Source organism: Ceratotherium simum, chromosome 28, assembly GCF_057802395.1.
Source record: "Ceratotherium simum simum isolate JZ-2026a chromosome 28, ASM5780239v1, whole genome shotgun sequence".
Classification (NCBI taxonomy): Eukaryota; Metazoa; Chordata; class Mammalia; order Perissodactyla; family Rhinocerotidae; genus Ceratotherium; species Ceratotherium simum.
The window spans coordinates 11,472,291-11,485,068 of NC_141927.1; positions in this window are offsets into that span (position 1 = coordinate 11,472,291).

Below are 12,778 nucleotides of genomic sequence, written 5' to 3' on the forward strand. Positions count from 1 at the left end.
AAGGTAATAAATTTCTGTTGTCTTAAGCCGTCAAGTTTTTGGTAATTCGTTATGCAAAGACAGAAAACTAATGTACTCATTCTTCCCTTTTTTATTAGGATAATACCTTTTCCTAGTTCTCCTCCTCCCATTTCAATAATTGTCTTTCTCCTGTATCACAGGATCTTCTGTGTTCACCCTTATTTATTGAGTCTCTCTGAGGATTTCTGTAATGATTGTTTTCTTATTGTGCCACTTTCTATATGGGCTATTCCATCCAGTGCCACACGAGCAATCTGCTAAAACTACTGGATGTCTATGGCTAATCATGACTAGCATCCCAACAGCTTTTCCAACAGCCTGCAAGGGATCATGTCCACAGAAAATTCCCACGGATACCTTGAGCCTAGTTTGTCCAAAATCAAGTTCATTAATCTCTTGCAAGGACCACACTTTTATACACTCAAATCACTCATTTCGTGAACTCTCTAAGTCGTTCAGTTGTATTATAATCTACCTAGTATGATAAGGCAGAAATTCTGCTGCTGTTGTTAATATATCCTTCTCCCAGAAAAATCACTGCCAATTAGTATTTAAATCACCCTAATACAACTCTGCCTCATCATCTCCAATATTACTGACCTAATTCACTCCCTCATTATTTCTATGCTAAACCATTGAAAAACAGTATATACTGATGTTTTGAAGTGAATAAAATTATTCTTTTTATAATTAAATGTCTATGTATGCTATGTAGAAGGATGTATCTCTATTGTGAGTGTGGCAGGTTGGATGCTATCTTGTTGTGAACTCTATTCTCCAAGGGAAAAAAATTGGATCAGTGATGGACAACCTCACAAGTGATTAAGTTCAGATTTCAAGGTATCTCCTTGATTAAGACTGACAAGTTTGACTAATCAGACACATGTTCACATTTGCAGAATAGTTAATAATTTTTATTACTATTTTTTATTTCCGCAGTGTTACTTTTAGGCTTGTGAGTACTTATCCAAACATACAATGCTTAAGTATGGAACTGGAACTATGGCTCTAATTTCAGTGTTCCATGCTATATTTAAGCAAAGCTATGCAAAATGTCACACTGAGCTCTGAAAAATTAAAATGTTAATAATTTTTATGAATAATTGCCTAATTTTCACATTCTGGGGTTTAATTTGAATGCTGTACTGATTGTACAAGCCTTTGAATAATTCATGTATAGACCTTCTCCATTACCCTGACAATCAGAGTTGTACACTGGTTCCAAAAAGATGCTGTGTGACAATATTACCTACCATGATTGGGGATGTAATCCTATATTAACTATTTTTCAGGAAAAAATAGAAATGAAGAAATGTAACTACAGAAAATTAATTGACAAATTTCTGTTTAGGTGACCTTTTTAAAAACATACATAAAGATATTTCTGTCATTTCTTTTTCCTCTGATCTTCTGTCTAGTGACCTTTTGAACACTGTAAATATAGATGTAAATTTCTTTATCCAACAGAGAAGCAAGATAAAAACCTGACAGCATGGTTGGCTATGTGAAATATAATCATGGTTTTCATTCTCTAATAGAAGAAGTCTTACATGCTACTTAAAGTTTTGCAAAGACCTAGGCATATTGTAGGGATTTGTTTGGAAAGATTCTGAAAGTCAGGCCAATAAATGCATATATAGCTCCAAAGACACCCAGCTGTCTTGTCTGTTTCCCAAAGAAATAGTCTCAAACTTACCTTTAGGGTAACTGGCTTTACCAGTAATCTTCCCATGATGTAGATGCAGGTTCATCTTAGTATGGCAGGGAGACCCTTGCTCTGATAGGGATCTCCATTCCAGAGAAGTGTGGTCCACCACAAAAATGTAATTCACTTCCACACTGTACTGAAATTTTTTACTCATATCATCATCCGGCTCAGTGGTTAAGAGGAGAGGCTCTAGAGTCAGACTCCCTGGCATTGAGTCACACTCTGTCCCTTACTTGCTCTGAGATCTTAAGCAAGTTACTTAACCTCTCTAAACTTTAGTTTTCTCGTATGTAATGGTTGGGGGATGACGGTGATAATAGTACCTGTTGTATATGCTTATTTGAGAAACTAACGAGATAACCTATATTAGGAACTAACATATTATGCAGCATGTATTAAGAGAGAAATAAAAGTGATCTATTGTTTTCTTTATTGTCTCCATGTGTTACCTTTTGTTTTCCAGTTTTTTCTTTTGGTCTAAGTCTAATCTATTTTATATATGGAAGATGGCCTAAAGAAAGGCAGCCCTTTCTGACTTAGTAGTTCCAGATTCTCACTGACTGTGATATTTACCTGGGAACTTTCTAGAAATAGAAGTTCTTAGCCTCCCTCTTCACCCATCGCCTCCTGATTTTGATTTAGTGTGTCCTGGATGACAGATGAGGAATCTGTATTTTTAAAAATACTCCCAGTTGACTTTCATAATCAAACTCAGGGACCCACTGCTCTTAGTCATGGGTATTCAACCTCAGCTTCAGGGGAACCAAAACATCCTAAATGTGTTTGCAGAATCTTGTGAGGTTGACATTTGTGCATTTTCCTGGGAAGAAGATTTATCAAGTTTTGTCTCTCATAATGTAAAAAGAGTGTTCTAAGTTCACTATCTTTACACCTAGAGTCAGACAAAGAAAGAGCCACAAACTTTAGGAATCTGACATGCAGTATGGATTGTGTCTACAAAATGGTGATCTTGGGGGGTCTGTATCAGGGATAGCATAATAAATAGCATCATCTACTTCATCTCCTTAATAAGTTAATGGTGTTTTTTAAAAACACCTTATTGAAATTTTTGGTTTTAATACTAATAATAGATAAATTTTCTTTAAATGTTAGGTTTGTTTTCTGCTACAGACATTTTGAAATTTTTTTTTTCCTTTGGCAAAATCCACAAATAGCAAATAAATATGTTGGAAAGACTTTACCTAGTCCTATACTCATTTGTCCTTCTTGACTTCATCATCTACGCATTGTTCATTTTATTTTATCTCATGATAATGTACCTTAAAACTTCTCTGAAATAAGAAGTAGTATAAATATGTTATGACCTTAGTTCTTTATTTTTTTTAATTTCTTTATTTTTTATTGTGGTAACATTGGTTTATAACAGTACATAAATTTCAGGTGTACATCATCATATTTCGATTTCTGCATAGATTATATCATGTTCACCACCCAAAGACTAATTACAATCCATCACCACACACATGTGCCTAATCATCCCTTTTGCCCTCCTCCCTCCCCACGTCCCCTCTGGTAACCACCAATCAAGTCTCTGTCTCTATGTGATTGTTTGTTATTGTTTTTATCTTCTTCTTATGAGTAAGATCATACAGTATTTGAGTTTCTCCCTCTGACTTATTTTGCTTAGTATAATACCCTCAAGGTCCATCCATGTTGTCACAAATGGCTGGATTTCATCATTTCTTATGGCTGAGTAGTATTCCATTATGTATATATACCACATCTTCTTTATCCTTTCATCTCCTGATGGGCACCTAGGTTACTTCCAAGTCTTGGCTATTGTGAATAACGCTGCAATGAACACAGGGGTGCATGTATCTTTATGCATTGGTGTTTTCATGTTCTTTGGATAAATACCCAGGAGTGGAATAGCTGGATCGTCTGGTAGTTCTATCCTTGATTTTTTTGAGGAATCTCCATACTGTTTTCCATAGTGGCTGCACCAGTTTACACTCCCACCAGCAGTGTATGAGAGTTCCCTTCTCTCCACATCCTCTCCAACACTTGTTGTTTCCTGTCATGTTAATTAGAGCCATTCCGATGGGAGTGAGGTGATATCTCATTGTAGTTTTGATTTGCATTTCCCTGATAGTTAATGATATTGAACATCTTTTCATGTGCTTGTTGGCCATCTGCATATCTTCTTTGGAGAAATGTCTGGGAAAACTAACAACCCAATTAAAAAATGGGCAAATTACCTTAGTTCTTTAAATATTATATATCTGAGCATGAGCTTTTTTAAAGAAATAATTCTTCTAACTGAATCACTTAATTTGTAACAGTGTTTATCAATGAAAAAGTTTATAAATCATGGGAAGTAATTAATTTTAATTTTATAAAATAAAAACATAGGACTAAATTTAAAGGTTGATGTAAAACTTTTTCATTTTAATTTTTGTGGATCCATGTAAATGCATCTTTTACTATTCATATGTGTATCCTTAAATATTATATATAAAGTAAAGTGGGAAATATTATGTGTATATTATTTAAAGTACACTGTGTTAACACCTTAGATAAACGATTAATAACATTAAGTTTTCTATACTTGTTTTTATCATTTGGGAGTTTTCCTGATGAATTTCCATGGCAAAGCACAAATAGTTCTATTGGGGCTCCAAGTCCAGGTCTAAGGAGCAAGTTTGAGTTAATATTGAAACCTAGACTTAACGCGTTTACACTAGTTCAAAAATTAACCTTTTTGCCCACATATGTTTGTTACAAAGTAGTAAACAGGGATTATTTCATAAGTAGAGAGACTCTGATGTTTCCTAATAGGTAGTCAGGATTGCATGTTTATTTGGGGAGGAACAGAAAGAAGGAGAGGACAGGGGATTAATACCTAATCCCAGACACAGTGACAGGTCAGGTTATAAACTTTGGTGACATTGTCTGCACCAGGGCCAACTATGTTGTCTTTAAGTACTGAAACTTAAAGCCTGCAGCATCTCTGGTCCATTTGGTTTTAGCCTATTAAACTGCAGATCCACCAAACACTGTCTTTCTGGGATTGCATTCTGCATGGACGTTGACTCAATGAAAATCTACTGAATCTACTGACTATGTTCTATTTATAAGACGTTTTAGGATCTCTTTTGTTTGGGCATGAATAGACCAATGTAAATGAGAGGAACAAAGAGAAATAGAGACAAAGGGGGCAATACAAAAACAGAGAAGGAAAGGGGCACAAAGACATAGATGAGACAGAGGGAGGAGAAAGAGAGAAAGAGAGAGAGGGAGGCATATCAGTGAGCAGTAAAGATACAGAGAAGTAGGTAGAGAAGAAAGAAGGTGAGAAAATTAAAGAAGAAGAGAAGGAGATAGAAACAGTACCTGCTTTACACATGAACTACCAGAAAAAAAAAATCTAACACAATTTAACTGGTAGTCTAGCCATGATTATATAAAAATTTTTGAAAAAAGAAAAGTAGAGCATAGGTGTCTTGGTTATAATCATACAAATGCCATTCTTTCATATGCATCTATCGCTGGGAGCAAGTCTCTTCTTCATTTTATTTGAATATTTGGCTTATAATATGCGGTGATCCATCATCTGTAAGAGAAATGTGCAGAAAGATAAATGGTACAGTAGTCTGACAAATCTTATTAGAGCAACATATAGAAGAGGAAAAATTAACAGCTAATCCATTATAAATGTCAAATCCACAGTGTCATTTTCTTCATAACTATTGTATTTCCATTTCTTTCTCATTAATTCTTAGTCCTTATGAAATAGTTTTCATTGGTTGGTCACTTATGTGTATCCATGAACTTCTAATCAAGTATGTCACTATTGCCTTTAATTTAAAAGCATCATTGCAAAAAGTCAGTGAAAATTTTGCTTCTTTCTGAATAAAATAGACAAATGCATACCTAAAATTAATCACATTGGTCTTTTAAGTTAAAGTAGTAGGGAAACCTTATTGCATCTTTTTTTTTCAACTTTAGACCACATAATCATATGGATTGTCAGAAGTAGAAAAGAAAAATAAGTTACTATATTAATATTTTCAGAAAGTCCATAAACAAATAACTTATTTTATATTTACTAAATTCTTTAGGGAGAAGATCGATTGTTAGATAATGACCTGAGGCAGTCTATCTATGGAGGAAGTTTATTGATTATTACCTTTATTTTTTCCACATGGCACTTTTTTCCTTTCTTTTCTTTTGGATCTGTTGGTGAATTACCTGTTTCCCATACATCTGAAGATATGACAGAGCCAGAAACAGAGTCAATAAGGATTTTTTCCAAGCATGGTTGAGTAAAGATAGTTGCAAATACTTTGCTACTCCTCCCATTGAGAAGTGGAATTTAATTTCCATTCTGTTCAAGGCTGGCTTTAGTGACTTGCTTGGCCAATAGAAAATGGCAGAGGTGATGCTATGCTAATTTCAGGCTTAGGTTTTAAGAGGACTGATAGCTTCTTCATTGCCCTCCAGGAGCCAGGAGTGAGCATATAAGGCCAACTATCCTGAAGCCACCATTCTGTGAGGAAGTCCAGACTGCATAGATATTCTACGTGTAGCCACCCCAGTTGACAGCACCCCATCTGAGCCAAGCCTTCTAGCCATCCTCACAAAGAGAGCATATATGTGCATGAAGCCATCTTGGATCATCCAGACTAGGTGATCAGTCAGCTGAAACTACTGTTAACACCACTTGGAACAGGAGATTTTCCCAGCCAATCCTTGCCCACGTTTATGACCCACAAAATTATGAGATATAATCAATGTCTTCTCTTAAGCTACAATGTTTTGTGGTAGTTGTTACAGTAGATTTTATATATAGGTGTTAAAAGCAAGAAGTTTTCTTTCTGCTAAAGTTGTTGAAAGGAGATTATGTGAACATACAGAAATCTAGCTAGTCTAAAGGCATACTCACCCATTGATTTAAGTGTGATATGATATGATAAATGGATTTGAGTTTTCATACTTAGAATATAAGCTAGTTGGGTTTTGTTTCTAGTATTTGCAACTTTAATTAATATGACTTGCAAGATATCATAATCACTTGAAATTCCAAATTTTGCTAATAGTCCTCTAGTATCTAGAACTTCAAATTTATGTAGATTATAAATACATAGATTAAAATAACACATATAGGTACATTTTGTTGTCAAAAATAATTTGGAAAATTTCATTGAATATGCACATCGTTTAATAAGATATAAAGGCTCATTGAAGCCTAGAGATTCTTACTTCTTTGGCCTTCATATTATTTTACTCTCCTGGGACTCTTTTTTTTTTCTTTGTGAGGGTGATCGGCCCTGAGCTAACATCCGCCAATCCTCCTCTCTTTGCTGAGGAAGATTGGCCCTGGGCTAACATCCATGCCCATCTTCCTCCACTTTATGTGGGATGCCGCCACAGCATGGCTTCACGAGAGGTGCGTGGGTGCATGCCCAGGATCCCAGCCGGTGAACGCCGGGCCTCTGCAGCAGAGCACACGCACTTAACCACTCACGCCACCGGGCAGGCCCCTCCTGGGACTCTTTTTAGTCCCTGATTGCTCTATTCCCATGTCCTTTGGTGGCATTTCTTCCTTTACTTTTTCTGACACAATACTGTCTTAACGTTCTATTCTTGTTCATTTTTCTTCCTCCATATATTAAACTGCAGTGATTATTGTCCTCATAATTTCTCTATTTCTCTCCTATGTATGGCTATATGGCTCTTAAATCTGTATTTCCAACCCCCAACCAGTGGTTCTATCTTCACCTTCCCATTTTCTGCTACCTGCTTACTACTATTTTTGGTAATTCCCATAACTTGCAACCGAAAACAAAGACATTTTAACTTAATTTCTTTTTCTGGTTTCTGTCTATTTCTCTGTCTCTCTCTCTCACCTTCTGCTAGGCCTTCCTCAACAGAAAGGCAAGACTAATATTCTTAGAGCACAAATGTTATTTTGCTATTCCTGCCTATGTATTTTGATACCTCCTCACTCTCCATACAATGCAGTCTCACTGGATAAAATAAATTTTACATTATTCTTTTCCAAATATTAAATGTTGTTAGTTTTATAACATTCTGTATGCACACGAATGAGATATATATCCTAAAATTTTACTTATGAGAAGACACGTTAATGAAAAGAAGCATTCATGAGGTCTTTATTAATTAAGTAGCCCTTTTTTTCTCATTTACATCTAACATGAGCATGAGAAGAGGTAGATGACAAGAGGGAGTTAAACAAATGAGTGTTGTTTTGTTATCAATCATTGTGCTGATGTCCAGAAGTACATACATTGACAGAATGTAGAAACCCTCAAATAGCAATACCTATAGGTTTTCTTCCATTTGATATATTTTTCTAGAATAGAATAGATTAATTTCAGTGATTATTTCCTTTATTGGGATATGAAGGAATCCTCAAGAATCATTCAGTTCAATTAAGATAATAAGAAAAACAACAAAAAACCTTTCTCCATAAAAATATGAAAATACATAAGATCTCAACCATGTTTCTGCTTAAATTTATAGTTAGATAAACTCTTAGGGGATTAAATAGATCCTCAGTGTTCTCAAATATTGTTTAAGCCAAAATAAACATATTTTCAGATTTACCTTTCTACGAATAGTATTCAAAGTCCCGGTTCCTATTTAGAATATTGTTTCCAAGTCTTCTGCCTATTTTCTTCTATTAATATACTCTGTTTTCTTCCTTTTCATATGTTCTGGGAGAATAGAAGTGGCTATGGTAATGTTGAGGGGAGTTTTGAAAATATTAACATTTCACCTTCTATCTATTGAATAATATCCACCAGTTGATATTTTTCCTATAAAAAACATTTGTTTTGATATTATTTCTTATCCCTTTATAAGGAAACTGTCAACAAGAAAGCAGCATTGATTAACAAATGACATGGAATCAAAGACTTGGGTCTTAATGTAGGCTGTGGCTAAAACTTTATTTCTCCTGAGACAGAGACTTTACCTTCTCTGAACCTGAGGGTCTTAATCCATATAACATGGGCATTGAAATGGATAATCTCTAAGATATCCTCCAACTCTCAAAATATATGATTCTGTCTTACAGCTGGTTTTTATGTTTGATGCATCGTACTAACTGGAGGTTTTCTTCCTGTCTAGCTTATCTATTATGTCTTATAGGTGATGTCTTACCCTATTTTTTTTTAGCTCACTCTCAGGAGAGATATAGCACAAAGGCTATTTGCAAATCAGATCGGGAAGGCGAATTCTATTAGATTTGACAAATGCAGGGTGACAACGACAGTTTTATTTCTACAGCAAACATGCATCTTTTAATTTCCTGCTGTCTAAGCAAATCCCATTGAGAGTGTTAGTGTAATGATAGCACGTGTATAAAACTTCCCCTACCAATATCACCATATCATCACTCATCCCAAACCAGGAGTTTGAGACCTAATAAAAACTACTATTTTTATGATCTTATATGCTATAATAATACAAAGATGAATTCAATATATTTCTTATCAAAAAGTATATTGCTATGAAAATAGACTAGTTAACAAACAAGTACGACAAAGTCTATCATCGCAAAGATAGACTCTTACAAATGGCCTGTCACCCAGACTTGGATAGGTGAAGGGAGGGGGTGGGATTCAGTCACTTCCTGAGACCACTGTTGCCTGAACTAAATCTCCAGGGACAGAGAAAGTTAGGCAGGAGGAGCAGTTGGCAAGGTTAGGTGTGAGGTTACAGGAAATCAAGTAGGTGCATTTCAGGTGAAAGAGAGTATTGTGTCCCTAATGAAACAGCAATGTGAGAGAGCATTGTGACATTGGGAAACTACATTTAATTATTTAAAATGTAGAAATAGTGTGAGATAATGTGGAAATGATAAGTCATGGTTTAATTCAAAAAAAGGACTTCTCATGTCACGCTAAGTTGCTTAGATTTTAAAATATAGAGTGAGGAAAACTTTGATGATTTTAACTTGATAATCAATGCAGTACTTTTATTATTTATTTTTCCCCAGTTTCACTGAGATATAATTGACACATAACATTGTATTATTTTAAGTTTACACCTTAAGTTTACACTATGTTTGCACCTTAAGTTTAAGGTGATTTGACACATGTATATGTTGTGAAATGATTACCATGATAAATTTAGGTAACATCCATCACTTTCCACAGCTACAAATTTATTTTTCTTGTGATGAGAACTTTTAAGATCTACTCTCTTAGCAATCTTCAAATATATAATACAGTATTGTTAACTATAGATGCTGTGCTGTACATTAGGCCCCCTCAATACTATACTTTAGAAAATCACTTTGGCGACAGGAGCAATTCAAAGTGAGATTGTCAGATAGAGTGTATGGAGACCAAGTATGTTGAAGTGAGACAAAAAATATTGAGCATCTAAACTTGTTCAGGGACAGTCAAGATGGTGAGAGGGATTTTAAAAATATTAAAAACGTAGAATTGGCAGAATGTGGTGACCTCATGAATGATGGATACTGTGGGGGTGGAGTCAAAATGGCATCAAGGGGGACTCTTAGTTCTGACTTAGGTTGGGTGGATGGTCATGTTATACACCAAAATTAGGACTATGACAGTAGAATCAGGCATGAGAAAGAAAACTTTGATGTGTAGGTGCAACGTTAGCCCAGTTTTGGGGTCAAAGTGTAGAAAACAGTCTTGGGAAGAGCTAAGTAGAGAAGGAAAGAAAATGATCAAAAAGAAAGTAACTTTGATTGCACACGGATATGTGCCAGACAGTCCTACTGTTTCTCATCGCTGTGGCAATCTTATCACCTATAATTTTACTCAAAGTAATCTGAGGCTCAAAAGGAATATGTAGGTTAGCCCAAATCATGCAAGTCAAAGTTTAAAAGCCAGAAATCAACCCAGTTCATGCTGGCAACCAGATGTTTTTCTTTCTGCTATCACTAGAGGTAAAAATTGAAGCATTGTTAATTGGGGCTGGAACACATCTAACCTAGGCAGGTTGACATGACTTACAAATGTGGAATCTTAGTTATTAGTTATCCATGCAGAAGGAATCTGGGTGTAAAATTATATAGCAATCTCTCAGGGAGCCTTAATCATGTATCTTACACTAATTGTCTTTTCTTTTCCAAGTTTCTCTTAAATTATTATACAAATACAATCACTCAAACCATTTTTCAAGAGCAAAAGTGGGATCTGGGGTTGTATGCATTTCAGTTTCAAATATACTTGTGCCCTATTGTGAAAACGTCTTCACTTGTAAATGAGAAGAATTAGAAAAAGTTAAAGATACTTGCACTGTCATGTAAGAACTTATTAATAAAAGGACAGAAAATACATCTAAAATTGCTCATTTTTATCTAGGTGTTGTGTTTAAAGAATAGCTAGAATCACCACATTTACATCACAATATGTGTTTTATATTTGAAAACATACGTTAGACTACAAGTTTGAATCTCATAATTTAAAAAGAACAGAGCAGAAATGCTCTAAGTGTGCTTCATTTGGTCAAATGCAAATGAATTTAGATTAGCTAAACTCTTGTCACGAAAATCCTTTTAAGAGGTTTTATAATGTACTATTAAGAAAGAATTGTTCATTTCAATTTGTCTAGGCTTAAAAACAATACAAGAAGATAAACATTAAATTATAGGTGGAGATTACTCTTTCAGAGAAGTTTTTTGTTTCAATTTATATGTAAATCTACACCTAAAGTAATGCACATTTATAAACAAAAACAGGAAAGGTTTAATATGAGCTTCAAGCATAAGCTTATACAAAATGATATCCGTATCTCAAAACAAAATACTTGAAACAGGACTTAAGATTCTTGTAACAACGTGTTATAGATAACAGTGAACAATGTGAAAATGGCTAAGCATAAATACTTTATAATCTCCTTTTACATAATTTATTAATTAAAGTTCACATTACAATGTGCATACGCATTACACTCAAGGCGTGATAAAGATCTGAATGCTGAAAACCTAATAAATAGCAGTTTTTGATAATTTACTATACTCTAGTTGCCATGCGAATATTTTTTTCCAGGCATTATTTCATTCAAGTTTGATGTTCTCTGAGTCTAAAGCAAACTATCTGGATGAATGTGGTAGCCTTCATTTATCATCCAGTCAATCTGGTTACACAATTCTCTCTATCTTTATTCATGTACTCCTACCGTTTTTTTACCTACTGATCTAAAGTTTTCTGACACTTTTCAGATTTATTTCATTTAACATTTTTCTTTGTTTTCAAAATAGTAGACTAGACCTAGATTACTATCAGAACACTGAGAGATTTAGGAGAATTTGTCAGAAAACAATGGATATGTTAGGAGTTCACAGCAAAAAACATTTAGGGAGGACTATGTACAAAAGGAACAATAAATATTTTAAGGAAAAATAAAAAGTGACAGAAACTAAGTCACATCAAGATTATGAAACCTCTGATTCAGTTTTAGGGAATTATTGCATTCTGCTATTTAAGAGTTTTTTTTTTATTTCTCGTAATTCATCTAGGTAATTGAGACTGATGTATCTATCTCACTCATAATTTTAATCATGTAACATGTCCTGTGGATCTAAGACTCCCCTAGCCCCCCAGTAGTTTTTGCCTGCCTGAAATACCCAAGGTAATGTAGCCAAGAGAGAGACCAGTCTTGTATACATCTTATGTCTCAACTTCCAGCTCAATGAATTTATCAGATCCACTTATGTATCCATCTATGTATCTATCTATTTATGTATGTATCTATGTGTCTATCTATCTATCTCCTAAGCTTGTCTCCCCATTGCAATATCTTTTCGAGTGTTATCCAACAAGACTCGTGGAGTCTACCTGAACTTGTGATTTTTTTTTTTTTTTTTGTGAGGAAGATCAGCTCTGAGCTAACATCCGTGCTAATCCTCCTCTTTTTGCTAAGGAAGACCCGCTCTGAGCTAACATCTATTGCCGATCCTCCTCCTTTTTTTCCCCAAAGCCCCAGTAGATAGTTGTATGTCATAGTTGCACATCCTTCTAGTTGCTGTATGTGGGACGCGGCCTCAGCACGGCCGGAGAAGCAGTGCGTAGGTGCGCCTGG